Source organism: Melanerpes formicivorus, unplaced genomic scaffold, assembly GCF_026170545.1.
Source record: "Melanerpes formicivorus ecotype bairdi unplaced genomic scaffold, bMelFor1.0.p_v2 SCAF_9, whole genome shotgun sequence".
Classification (NCBI taxonomy): domain Eukaryota; kingdom Metazoa; phylum Chordata; class Aves; order Piciformes; family Picidae; genus Melanerpes; species Melanerpes formicivorus.
This window is the reverse complement of record NW_027142361.1, coordinates 26,587,403-26,600,250: the sequence shown is the minus strand read 5'-3', so window position 1 is coordinate 26,600,250 and position 12,848 is coordinate 26,587,403.

Below are 12,848 nucleotides of genomic sequence, written 5' to 3'. Positions count from 1 at the left end.
AAAACCCCCCAAACCCCGCGGCCCCCACCCCCAGCCCAGCAGCCTGCCTCTATCTCCCCAGAAAAACAAACAAACAAACGAAAGACCCCAAGCAAAACTAAAACCAAATCCACAACAATTTAGGGATTTATTGTCTTGGGGGGTTGGGTTTGGTGGGTTTTTTTGCAGCAGGAGGCATCTATTTTATATCCTCACCCCCCGCCCAGTCTCCGGCGGTGCGGCCGCAGGGAGGCAGCAGAGCCACGCGCAGCCCGGCCAAGGGCTCCGTCAACCCCCGCCCTCCCCCCGGAAACGGGAATAGATGGAGGGAGGGAGAGGGGGGCACCCCGGGGGGAGCCGAGGAGATGTGCACCAGCCCCCGACCCTCTCCTCCTCGTCGGGGCTGCCGCGGGGCGGCGCTGCCGGATAAGGGACGCGCCGTCGGGGCTTTCCCCCGCCCCACCCCGGGATCGGCATCCGCGGTTTCCCCGGGCCCTGGAGGGGTCCCGATGGCGTCAGGGAGCCTGCTCACGGCGTCACGCCATGGGAAAGGACTTCTCACATCCACTGGGTGACACAGCAAGCAAGACAGATGGAGCAGGGAGATAGATGGGGAACAACCTAAACAGGAAGGGTCCTACCTGCATCCCACCCCTCCCTGCTGGTGGAAGGAGAATCTTTGGGCCAAGCCATCAACAGTGCAGAGCTCAAGCTATGAAGTCATGGTGTGAAAAATACCTGTCCCATAATCCTTACTTGGGGCAAGACACCATAGAAGTGGGGACTCCTGCTACTCACACCAGTGCTGCCTCTTCTGTCCATGGCCATCCCAGGGGGCAAGGAGACACTCAAGGCCAAGAAACCCCTCTTTGGGGCAAATAGTGCATCCCCAAATCCTAGGCAGAGCTTGGTTTCATGTAATTATGAGCATAGGCCATACCAGAAGTTACCCACTGAGGAGATCTCAGCTTGCAGAGAGCTGAAGTGAAAGTGCACACATGGCTTCCTCCCAGCACTCCATCTCTTCTCACCTTTGCATGAAGCCAGCGTTGGCAGCCACAGGGATGGCTACCATGGCCTTACTGCTTTTGAATGCTGATCACACCCTCAAAAGTGATGGAGGCACCTAAGCATGGCAGGTAGGTGCTCAAGGACATCCCTTTTGGTGAATGATCTAACTCAAACATGCTTTGGGAAGGCTGCCTGTAGGCAGCACTACCAGCATATGGCCCCTCACCATCAGTCTATGGCACTGCAATAACCACAGGGATGCTCCTTGTGCCTGTTTGTATTAGTCAAACCCAAACTTTAAAAGAACACCAAAACTCACACTCTGTATCAAAAACAAGAGTCCCAGCTATGTTTTTATCCCCATTTATAGCATTTCAAAGCTTCTGAAAGCTTCTGGGTTATCTCTTCCCCAGGAGATAACCTATTTCCAGCCCCTAGAAAGATCTGGTTTTCTTCACAGGTTTCTCCACTCTGTGCTTATTTCTCACCATGTGATGCATCTCTAGATTTTGCATTTGTTTCAGCAGGCAGCAAGACTTCCATTCAGCAGAGTCACCATCCAATGATGACAAATGTTCTGTTTCATTAGAATCATAGAATTGTCAGGGCTGGAAGGGACCTCAAGGGTCATCCAGTTCCAACCCCCCTGCCATGGGCAGGGACAGCTCACACTACAGCAGGTTACTCAAGAGCTACATCCAGCCTGGCCTTAAAAACCTCCAGGGATGAGGCTTCCACCACCTCCCTGGGCAACCTGTTCAGTGTCTCAGTGTTAATGACACTTCCTAAAGAACTACCAATCCTGCCTCTTCTTGGGTTTTGTGTACTTCTCTACACACATACACAAGCACCTAGGGAACACACACACTGGTACTGAGTGACCAGGGTTCTTGGGGTGAAGACCTCACCGTCCAGTAACTCATGAGAGAGATGCACCCACCCATGCTCCTTCCCCACTCATCCCTGCTCCCATTTTGCACAGCTGCTGCAGTGGCTTTGCAGACTGCCTGGCAGCTGTAACTCACCTGGGGTGACATTTAAGCTTCTGCTACTCCTGAGTGCTTGGACCTTACCAGAAAGGTGACTCTCACCCCACTTTCCATCACAAAAGTTTTCAGAAGCAGCTTCCAACACCAGCTCACTGCTCCAGGTTTCCTCATGCTGCCCACACCAGCTGGCCTAGGAGGTTGGGCAGGAGCCCTGTTTCCTTCCTCCCTAGCCTTACCCACAGCTGTCATAGGTTGATCTCCATCAAAACCCTTGAATGATCACCAGGTTCAGAGCACCTGGGGTGCTCCAGGTGAAAAGGACAGGATTTTGGTTGGTAAGAAAGGGATTTAAAGCCAAAGGGTGGGTTATAGTTTGGGTGCAGCATTCTCTCCTCCTGCAGGCTCCCAGGCTGACCACATGCTTCCTGGCCAACCACAAAAGTCTGTCTCATGGATAAAAGATAAGCATCAATGTGCAGTTGCCTCAAGGTGCTGCAGGGACAGGCTATGGAATCAGTCACAGAATTGTTTAGGTTGGAATGGACCTTTAAGATCACTGAGTCCAACTGTTAACCCAGCACTGCCAGGTCACCACTAAACCATGTCCCTCAGCACCACATCTAAGTGGCTTTCAAATTCCTCCAGGGATGGGGATTCCTCCACCACCCTGGGCAGCTTGTTCTGGGGCTTGACAACCCTTTTGGGGAAGAAATTATTCCTCATGTCCAAACTAAAACCTTCCCTGCTGCATCTTGAGGCTGTTTCCTCTTGCCCTACCACTAAGGGAGTGAGCAGGACCTTCAGAGGATGCAGTATGCCAGGTGAAGGTGCACCTGGCCAGGGGCAGGCACTCACAGCCTGGCATGGCCAATAAGGAAATCCTCTTAATGAAATTTTTATACCTCAGGAACAAAAAAACCCTAATAATTTAAATAATGAGTTAGAATCAGTCAGGGTTGGAAGGGACCACAAGGATCATCTAGTTCCAACCCCCCTGCCATGGGCAGGGACACCCCACACTAGATCAGGCTGGCCAGAGCCTCATCCAGCCTGGTCTTAAACACCTCCAGGGATGGGGCCTCAACCACCTCCCTGGACAAGCCATTTCAGGGCTTCACCACTCTCATGGTGAAGAACCTCCTCCTCACCTCCAGCCTGAATCTCCCCACCTCCAGCTTCATTCCATTCCCCCTAGTCCTATCACTACCTGAGATCCTAAGTCGTCCCTCCCCAGCCTTCCTGTAGCCCCCTTCAGATACTGGAAGGCCACAATTAGGTCACCTCGGAGCCTTCTCTTCTGCAGACTGAACAGCCCCAACTCCTTCAGTCTGTCCTCATAGGAGAGGTGCTCCAGCCCTCTGATCATCCTTGTGGCCCTTCTCTGGACACGTTCCAGCACCTCCATATCCCTCTTGTAATAGGGGCTCCAGAACTGGACGCAGTACTCCAGAGCTGAATAGAGGGGGAGAATCAGCTCCCTTGACCTGCTACCCCACCTCCACTTTCATGTTTAACATATTTTATTGTTTAACATATTTTATTAGCACACTTGATTGTTTAACATATTTTATTCACATATTTGATTGTTTTAGATACAAAGTTTGAAGGAGTTGATGTAAGGCAGGGGTTGCATACAACAGGCTCTAGCTGCACTCCTATTTGGGATTTAACTGCTAGGAATCACCACGATGCTATCAACAGCAAACATTCAAAATGTGATGTAAAAAAACCTTGAGAGCTCACCAAAAAAACCCCACAACCTTGCCTGGAATTTTTGCACATTCACTTAAACAGAGTCTCCTGACAGTGCCCAGAAATCTGCTGCATGTTGTGGGGGTTTAGCACGGTTTCAGGGGAGAAAGTTATCCCTGAGATAAGAGCTGCAAGCAAAAAGCTGCTCAGAATAAATTGTGTGAGATCAGATTATCACCAGCATGGCTCAGCTCTGGTTGAGCAGGCTGAACTATTCCAGCTCTTTAAAGAAAGGACAGGTTTTGAATGTGTATGTGCAGGATCCTGTTTAGCATCTATAGTGGGGAACAAAGCAGTGCTGCTGAGCAGTCCTGGGGGTTGTAGAATCATAGAATGGTTTGGGGTGGAAGGGACTTTAAAAATCATCTGGTTTCAGGCCCCCCTGCCATGTGCAGGGACACCTTCCACTAGACCACATTGCTCAAAGACTCATCGAACCTGGCCTTGAACACCTCCAGGGAGGAGGCATCCATGACCTCCCTGGGCAACCTGTTCCAGTGTCTCCCCCCACTCACTGGAAATAATTTCTTCCTAATCTCCAGTCTGAATCTACCCTCCCTGCCTCTTCCCTAGAGTGTGGTTTCAATGATATCCCTGAGGTGGTGGCAGGGGCTGTGCCCCCAGTCCCCTGCCCTGTGGTCACATTGTTGATGAAACCATGGGTTACAGACAGGACAGAGGAGAGCTTTTCTCCCTCTGACCTATGGGGACACATCTTGCAGAAAGAGATATTTGCAAGAGGCGTTCATCTCCTGTTGTCCAAGGCTGTAAAGAAAAAAAATCCCTGGAAAACTTGCCCAGTTGTGGAGCTTCCCAGCTATTTCCTTATGCAGATTTTTTTCCCCAGCTCTTCAGGTGAAGTTGTCCAACAAAATCCTGAAAAATCACCAACTCCTAAGGAAAAAAAAAAGACAAACACATGTGATTTGTTACCCAAGTACAGACCAAGTCATTCAGCTTCAATATACTTGATACAAATGGACTTAAACCTCTCCTGTCCTCTATCCAAGGTTCAGGTCAGCCTCTGCCCTCTGCTACACCACAGAGAAGGATTCGGCACCCTATCTCACAGGGTAAAATAAGACCAGCACCAAGCATAATATCCCAGTTAAAAGCATGCTCTAGCCCCCTTAACTGAGCTGGGTTTAGACTACAGCCTAGAAGGCACATTTGTACACAACTGGCTTCTGCTTTGCCCTGGAAGTGAGGTGACCCTAACAATTCGATGATTCTATGACACCTCAGCTTTGCTGAGATGCACAGAGAGCTCAGCATGCCCCATGTATATCACAGAGTCACAGAACTATTGAGGCTGGAAAAGACCTCTGAGATCATCAAGTCCAGCCTATGACCTAACACCACATAAGCTAAACACATCTAAGTGCCAGGTTCTACACATTGGCCACAACAACCCCTTGCAGTGCTACAGGCTGGGGTCAGAGTGGCTGGAGAGCGGCCAGGCAGAAAGGGACCTGGGGGGTACTGGTTGATAGTAGGCTGAACATGAGCCAGCAGTGTGCCCAGGTGGCCAAGAAGGCCAATTGTTTAGTTGATTAGATGGTGTTGGGTGATAGGTTGGACTTGGTTATCTCAAAGGTCTTTTCCTACCTGGTTAATTCTATTCTATGACCTAACACCATGACATCAGCTAAACCATGCCACCACGTGCCACACCAAATATTTTCTTAAAGATCTCCAGTGATGGCATCTCTACCACACCCCTGGGCAGTCCATTCCAGTGCCTAATCTAAAGGTTTGGGCAATTCCCACACTGCCTTCCTCCCAGGGGAAGAAATGCAGCAGCTACCATATCAGACCATCACCTTCATGCCATGATGACAGGCGAGGAAAGAGAATTAGTGGTCACTTTGGAGGCTGTCACAGAGCCCAGATCAGAGGGTATTACAAAATCACAGAATCAGCCAGGTTGGAAAAGATCATCGAGATGATCAATCACCCAACACCATCTGCTCAACTAAACCCTGGCACCAAGTGCCTCATCAAGCCTTATTTTGAACACCTCCAGGGACAGTGACTTCACCACCTCCCCAGGCAGCACATTCCAATGGCAAATTTCTCTTTCTGTGAAGAACTCCTTTCTAAGATCAAGCCTAAAATTCCCCCTGCACATCTTGAGACTGTGTCATCTCTTTCTGGTGCTGGTTGCCTGGGAGAACCTGGCTACAACCTCCTTTCAGGTAGTTGTAGATGACAATAAGGTCTCCCCTGATCCTCCTCTTCTCCAGGCTAAACACCCTGATCTTCCTCAGCCACTCCTCATTAGGCTGTGCTCCAGACCTCTCACCACAAATTAGGTGGAAGGTGGATGAAAACCCACCACCAAAGACAACTCAGTGTTATTGCTAGTGGTGACATTGGATGGCAGCTCTCTGCTGCATCTTTCAGGACACCACTTGATCTGTCTCTCTTTCAAGAGAGGCCATTTAAAACTCCATATTGTAGGGGAGGGGAAAACAGTGATGGAAACATCCACAGCTTTTGGCATTTTGGCTTTTGAGGTAAGCATTTCAGAATGAAGCCAAAGTAAAACCCAACCCAGAGCCAACAAAGAACCATGAGGAAGGAAGGAGAAGGGAAGAGGTATGGTCACCCAGTTTGCACCAGCAGGCATCTTGCTCTGGGTACTGCCCATACACTGGATTGAGGTCACTTCCCCACCTCAGTACACAGACCTGGGAAAAACAAATCAATGCATATAGGAGGATTACAGAATTAATCTGAAATGATAGAGGAACAGTAATATTGAAAGGAAATTTGCCTTCTTGCAGTCCAAGACACTCATGATTGTTGTTTCTTCTCCATTCTTCTCTCACCAAGTATTTTTGTTTTACTTTGCTAGCAATCTGTAAGTAATAACAACCTGATTATTAATCTGCAGCCTCAGCTCTATGAGGCCCAATTTGACAGAAGTTTGGTCTGTCCAAACTCGCTGTGGAACAAATTAGCAGCAAATTAGCACTTGCCAGCTGACATCCATCATCACTAAGTCAGGACCTTATTCTCCCTCTCAACATAAACATAAGTTTTCAGATGGGATTTAAAGGAGGACAGGGTTATGGCAGTGGTCTATCAGCTCCAGCACAAAAGCATGTGACCCCATGTGTGGGTCTAACTCCTGCTGCTCCCAAGCTCACCAAAGTCTGAAGATGCCTTTTAACGTCATTAAAGAACACTTTTGGCCGTGAAAAACCCTTTTTTTTTCCAGGACATCCTAGGAATAAATCAACTCAGTGGCACATTTTAAGCCATCTGGCCTAACATAGAAGAGAATAGAAGAGAATGGACCCTCGAGATCATCACATCCAACCTATCACCCAACACCACCTAATCAACTAAACCATGGCACCAAGTGCCTCATCCAGTCTTCTCCTAAACACCTGCAGTGATGGTGACTCCACCACCTCCCCTGGGCAGCCCATTCCAATGGGCAATCACTCTCTCTATGAAGAATTTCTTCCTCACCTCCAGCCTAAACCTCCCCTGGCACAGCTTGAGACTGTGTCCTCTTGTTCTGGGGCTGCTTACCTGGGGGAAGAGACCAGCCCCTGCCTGTCTACAACCTCCCTTCAAGTAGCTGTAGAGAGCAATAAGGTCTCCCCTGAGCCTCCTCTTCTCCTCGCTAAGCAACCCCAGCTCCCTCAGCCTCTCCTCACAGGGCTGTGCTCCAGACCCCTCCCCAACTTTGTTGCCCTTCTCTGGACACCTTCCAGCAACTCAAAATCTTTCCTAAACTGAGGGGCCCAGAACTGGACACAGGACTTGTGGTGTGGCCTAACCAGTACAGTATACAGGGGGAGAATGACCTCCCTTCTGCTGGCCACCCTGTTCCTGGTATCATCAGGTTTTTACCACTGCCATAAACCCCCTCCTCAAATTAGTCTAGACTTCCTATTCATCTAAAACCACTGTGCAAGTACTCAAATAGGAACCTAAGATTAACCACTGTTAAGCTTTATCCCCTTTTAGCTCAGATGGGAAGCTGAAGCCTGGCAGAAAGCAGGTTTGGGGTTTGTTGTTTTTTTTTTCCACACACACCCTCCTCCCCACCTAGCCAATTTTGTTTAGCTCTAATTAAATTTCTCTCAGGCTGCCTTTTCATGTATATCCATGCTTTGTACCTGGGTTAAGAACTTTAAAGTGTGTTAAAGACAGGCTTTTGTTCCCCATCTCCTTGCTTTTACCTCTCAGTTACCACTGAGGTCAGATCTTCAGCTGGTGGAAACCAGCAACTCTCCCTTAAAGCTGAGAGCAAATTGCTACAGATGTGCTCTCTTCTTCACAAGCCACCACAGGTCACAGCTCTGGAAGAGCTCCTGCACAGCTTCCTGTATAATTCATGATGGTTTCCTGGAGTAAGTAATGCTTCCTGCCCTCCCAATTGGTTATTGTGCTCCTTCAAAGGGCCCAGGCAAATAAAAGTATGATGTTTATTTTAAGAATGACTGTTTACCCACCTTCCCCATTCTACCTTCATCTTGTTTACTACCTTTTACAATAGCAAGAGGCCACTGCCAGGTAACCCTTTTCATTTCAGCCCTCTCTTTGCTAAGGACACACAGCCTTGGGTCACTCTGTGTGCCCTGCAGCTGAGCAGCACTGTCTCTTCACAAGGAAAATACACAACACTTCCCTCAATTCTTCAGGTAGAGTGCTCACATCTGCCCCTTGTCACATCTACAGCTTTCCATTGGGTTTGAGCTGCCTTCTTATCTTTAAGTAATACCACACACACCAGCCAGGACTCTGTTATCTGCCAAACGGCCATCACCAGGCAGAGAGAAATTACCTGGCCAGCAGCCGGCACAAAGCTGATGGTGGAGGTGACAAGCTCCTGGGACACAAGGCTGGTGAGAGGTGCTGGAGGTGCTGGCTGGGGAGCTAGGCTTAGGTCAGACTAAGAATATTTCCCCAGGTGAGTACAGCTCCACCATCACATCTCTCATTCCCATGGTCATTGTTTGAGTGGGTTTCAGGAGACAGAAATATTAACAGATTTCAGAAGCAAAGAGACCTTCAAATATATTTGAAACAAAGGTTTGGAGATGTGAAGGACCTGTAGCACCACCAGTACTCTTGAGGTGAATAGAATAGAATAGAATAGAATAGAATAGAATAGAATAGAATAGAATAGAATAGAATAGACCTTCAAGATCATCGTGTCCAACCTATCATCCAACACCACCCAACCAACTAAATGATGCAACCAAGCACCCTATCAAGTCTCCTCCAGAACATCTCCAATGATGGTGACTCCACCACTTCCTCGGGCAGCCCATTCCAGTGGGCAATCACTCTCTCTGTGTAGAACTTCATCCTAACCTCCAGCCTGAACCTCCCCTGGCACAGCCTGAGACTGTGTCCTCTTGTTCTGGTACTGGTTGCCTGGGAGAAGAGAACAACCTCTGCCTGTCTACAACCCCCTGTAGTGAACGATGCTTATGGTCAGGATTGTACCCCAAACATTTGTGTAGGATATATTTCTCTGTGTGTTAACCCTCCTTTGTTCCCCCTCCTTTCTGGAGGCGGCAGGGGGGGATCCTGGCGCCACTGAGTCCAGGTAAACAGCCTACCTGGGCGTGGTCTCACCCCTGTAGCACACAAGAGGCAGGCTATATGTTTGTTTCCCTGGGTATAGCATATACTTAGGCCATATTTGGTAGGTGTTAGTTCATTGGTTAATCTTTGCGTTAGCAACAGATGCTTATTGGACCAGTATTCACTGGGGCAAATGGTAAATAGGGGTCGTTTGGTAAATGAGCCCCCCACCTTGGTGTTGGAACCTGTGTGTGTGCGTGCCAGTGCTTCAAGAGGCCTCGTGGCCCTTTGCCACCATCACCCAGCTGCGTGCGGTGCCGTGGACAGTACTCCGTGGGATCAACCGCTGCGTGATCCATCGTTGTAGGAGAAAACCTGGTAGCCTGTGCGAACCAGCGTTGCTGACCTGCCACAGCCCCCTCCGAGCGAGGAACCTTTTGTATCCTGGGAGAGAACAGCAGCCACACGGTGCAGCCACGTGGCCAGCGCCATTTCCTGTCTCCTTATTACGGCACATCCGTGCCACGTTCTCTGGACTATAAACATTATTAAGGAAAGACTTCACGAAGTTCTCAGCTTGTGAGTAAGCCAAGCCCTTCTTTATAAAGCTTCAGTTAGGGTAGCGTTTAAATTGCTCCGGGTGGAGGGTTGCCAGTCACTGACCACCCCCTCCCCTGCCACTCTCTGACTCAGTTTTGATTATAAGTTCTGTGAATCATTTGATTTAAGTGCCCATACATAACATTCTGTAAAGATAGTTCCACTAACGGAATATTGATACCTGTGAAGGGTGACTGTAAATGCCCCATTACAGAGTTTGTATATATATATAAAAAAATAAATAAACTTATATTTTCATTGATACATCTGCCACTCATTTCTGAGGGCATATCCACTACACCCCTGTGGTGGGTTGGAAGGGTAAGGCCAAGAAGCCTCCTCCCTTCCCCCTTGTAAGGTAAAAGGGAAAAAAAATTGAAGGGAAAGGAAAAAAAAAACTCACAAGCTGAATTAGCAAGGCAGTGGAGCTATATTTACAAAGCAGTGTAGGATTTGCAGGGGAATATTTACAAATTTACAATATCTACAATATATACAAAGATATACAATAAAGTAACACAGAAATGAGAGTTCCCCCCTCGGCTGAGGGGGGTTTCACACCTCCGCTCTCCCCTCTTTCCCCCTTTCCCCAGAGTGGGAGAGAAAGAGAGAGAAAAGAGAGAAAAAAAAAATGTTAGAAGCAGTTCGTGTTAATTGGAAGGGAGTTAATACTGGCCTTTATCTGGTCTTCAAGGCCGAGGCCTTGGCAGAAAGCCCAGCACAGAGAGAGCTGCAGCACGAAGAAGAGGCGGAAGCAAGACTGACAGAGAAGTGCTGGAAATGCCCAGTTCACTCCCAGTTCAGAAGGTGCTTCCTCCCACTTCACCAATGAAATTAGTTTAGATTATTCTTTCCGTTTACCAACTTCCGTCCACCATATTCCCTTTTTTTAAGGGGACAGCCTCAGCCGGTGACAACCCCCCTCCAGGTAGTTGTAGAGAGCAATAAGGTCACCCCTGAGTCTCCTCCTCTCCAGGCTAAGCAACCCCAGCTCCCTTAGTCTCTCCTCATAGGGCTTGTGTTCCAAACCCCTCACCAACTTTGTTGCCCTTCTCCGGACATGCTCCAGCAAGTCAACATCCTTCCTAAACTGAGGGGCCCAGAACTGGACACAGTACTCGAGGTGTGGCCTAACCAGTGCAGTGTACAGGGGCAGAATGACCTCCCTGCTCCTGCTGGCCACACTGTTCCTGATGCAGGCCAGGATGCCATTGGCCCTCTTGGCTGCCTGGGCACACTGCAGGCTTATGTTCAGTCTATCATCGACCAGCACCCCCAGGTCCCGCTCTGCCTGGCTGCTCTCCAGCCACTCTGACCCCAGCCTGTAGCACTGCATGGGGTTGTTGTGGCCAATGTGAATGGAGGGAAATGTTGTATCAAAGGATGAAGAAAAGGCAGAGGTACTCAACACCTTCTTTGCCTCAATTTTTACTAGCAGGACAGAATGTCTTCCAGACAGCTGGCCTGCAGAGCTGGCAGAAGGAGCCAGGGAGCTGCACAGTTTCCCTATGTTCCAGGAGCAGGCGGTTGGAGCTCTCCTCAGCCACTTGGATCCCCACAAGTCCATAGGACCAGATGGGATCCATCCTAGGGTGCTGAGAGAGTTGGCAGACGAGCTGGCCAAGCCACTCTCCATCATTTTCCAGCAGTCCTGGCTCACTGGATAGGTCCCAGAGGACTGGAAGCTGGCCAACGTGGTGCCCATCCACAAGAAGGGCCGGTTGGATGAGACAGGGAATTATAGGCCTGTCAGCCTGACCTCAGTGCCAGGCAAGATCATGGAACAGGTCATCCTGAGTGCAATCACACAGCACTTAGAGGATGGCCAAGGGATCAGGCCCAGCCAGCATGGATTTAGGAAGGGCAGGTCCTGCCTGACGAACCTGATCTCCTTCTACGAGCAGGTGACCCACCTGGTGGATGTGGGGAGGCCTGTGGATGTAGTCTACCTGGACCTCAGCAAGGCCTTTGACATCGTCCCCCATAGCAAACTCCTGGCCAAGCTGTCAGCCCATGGCTCGGATGGGAGCACACTGCGATGGGTTAGGAACTGGCTGGATGGCCGAGCCCAGAGAGTGGTGGTGAATGGTGCCACATCCAGCTGGCGGCCAGTCAGTAGTGGTGTGCCCCAAGGATCAGTGCTGGGCCCAATGCTCTTTAACATCTTTCTTCATGATCTGGATGAGGGCATTGAGTCCATCATCAGTAAATTTGCTGACGACGCCAAGCTGGGGGCAGGAGTTGATCTGCTGGAGGGTAGAGAGGCTCTGCAGAGGGACCTCAACAGGCTGGACAGATGGGTAGAGTCCAATTGCATGAGATTTAACACATCCAAGTGCCGGGTTCTGCACATTGGCCACAACAACCCTATGCAGAGCTACAGGCTGGGGTCAGAGTGGCTGGAGAGCAGCCAGGTGGAGAGGCACCTGGGGGTACTGGTTGATAGTAGGCTGAACATGAGCCTGCAGTGTGCCCAGGCAGCCAGGAGGGCCAATGGCATCCTGGCCTGCATCAAGAACAGTGTGGCCAGCAGGAGCAGGGCGGTCATTCTGCCCCTGTACACTGCACTGGTTAGGCCGCTCCTCGAGTACTGTGTCCAGTTCTGGGCCCCTCAGTTTAGGAAGGATGTTGACTTGCTGGAACGATTCCAGAGAAGGGCAACAAAGTTGGTGAGGGGTTTGGAACACAATCCCTATGAGTAAAGACTGAGGGAGCTGGGGTTGCTTAGCCTGGAGAAGAGGAGACTCAGGGGTGACCTTATCGCTCTCTACAACTACCTGAAGGGAAGTTGTAGACAGGCGGATGTTGGTCTCTTCTCCCAGGCACCCAGTACCAGAACAAGAGGACACAGTCTCAGGCTGCACCAGGGGAGGTTTAGGTTGGATGTTAGGACGAAGTTCTATACAGAGAGAGTGATTGCCCATTGGAATGGGCTGCCTGGGGAGGTGGTGGAGTCGCCGT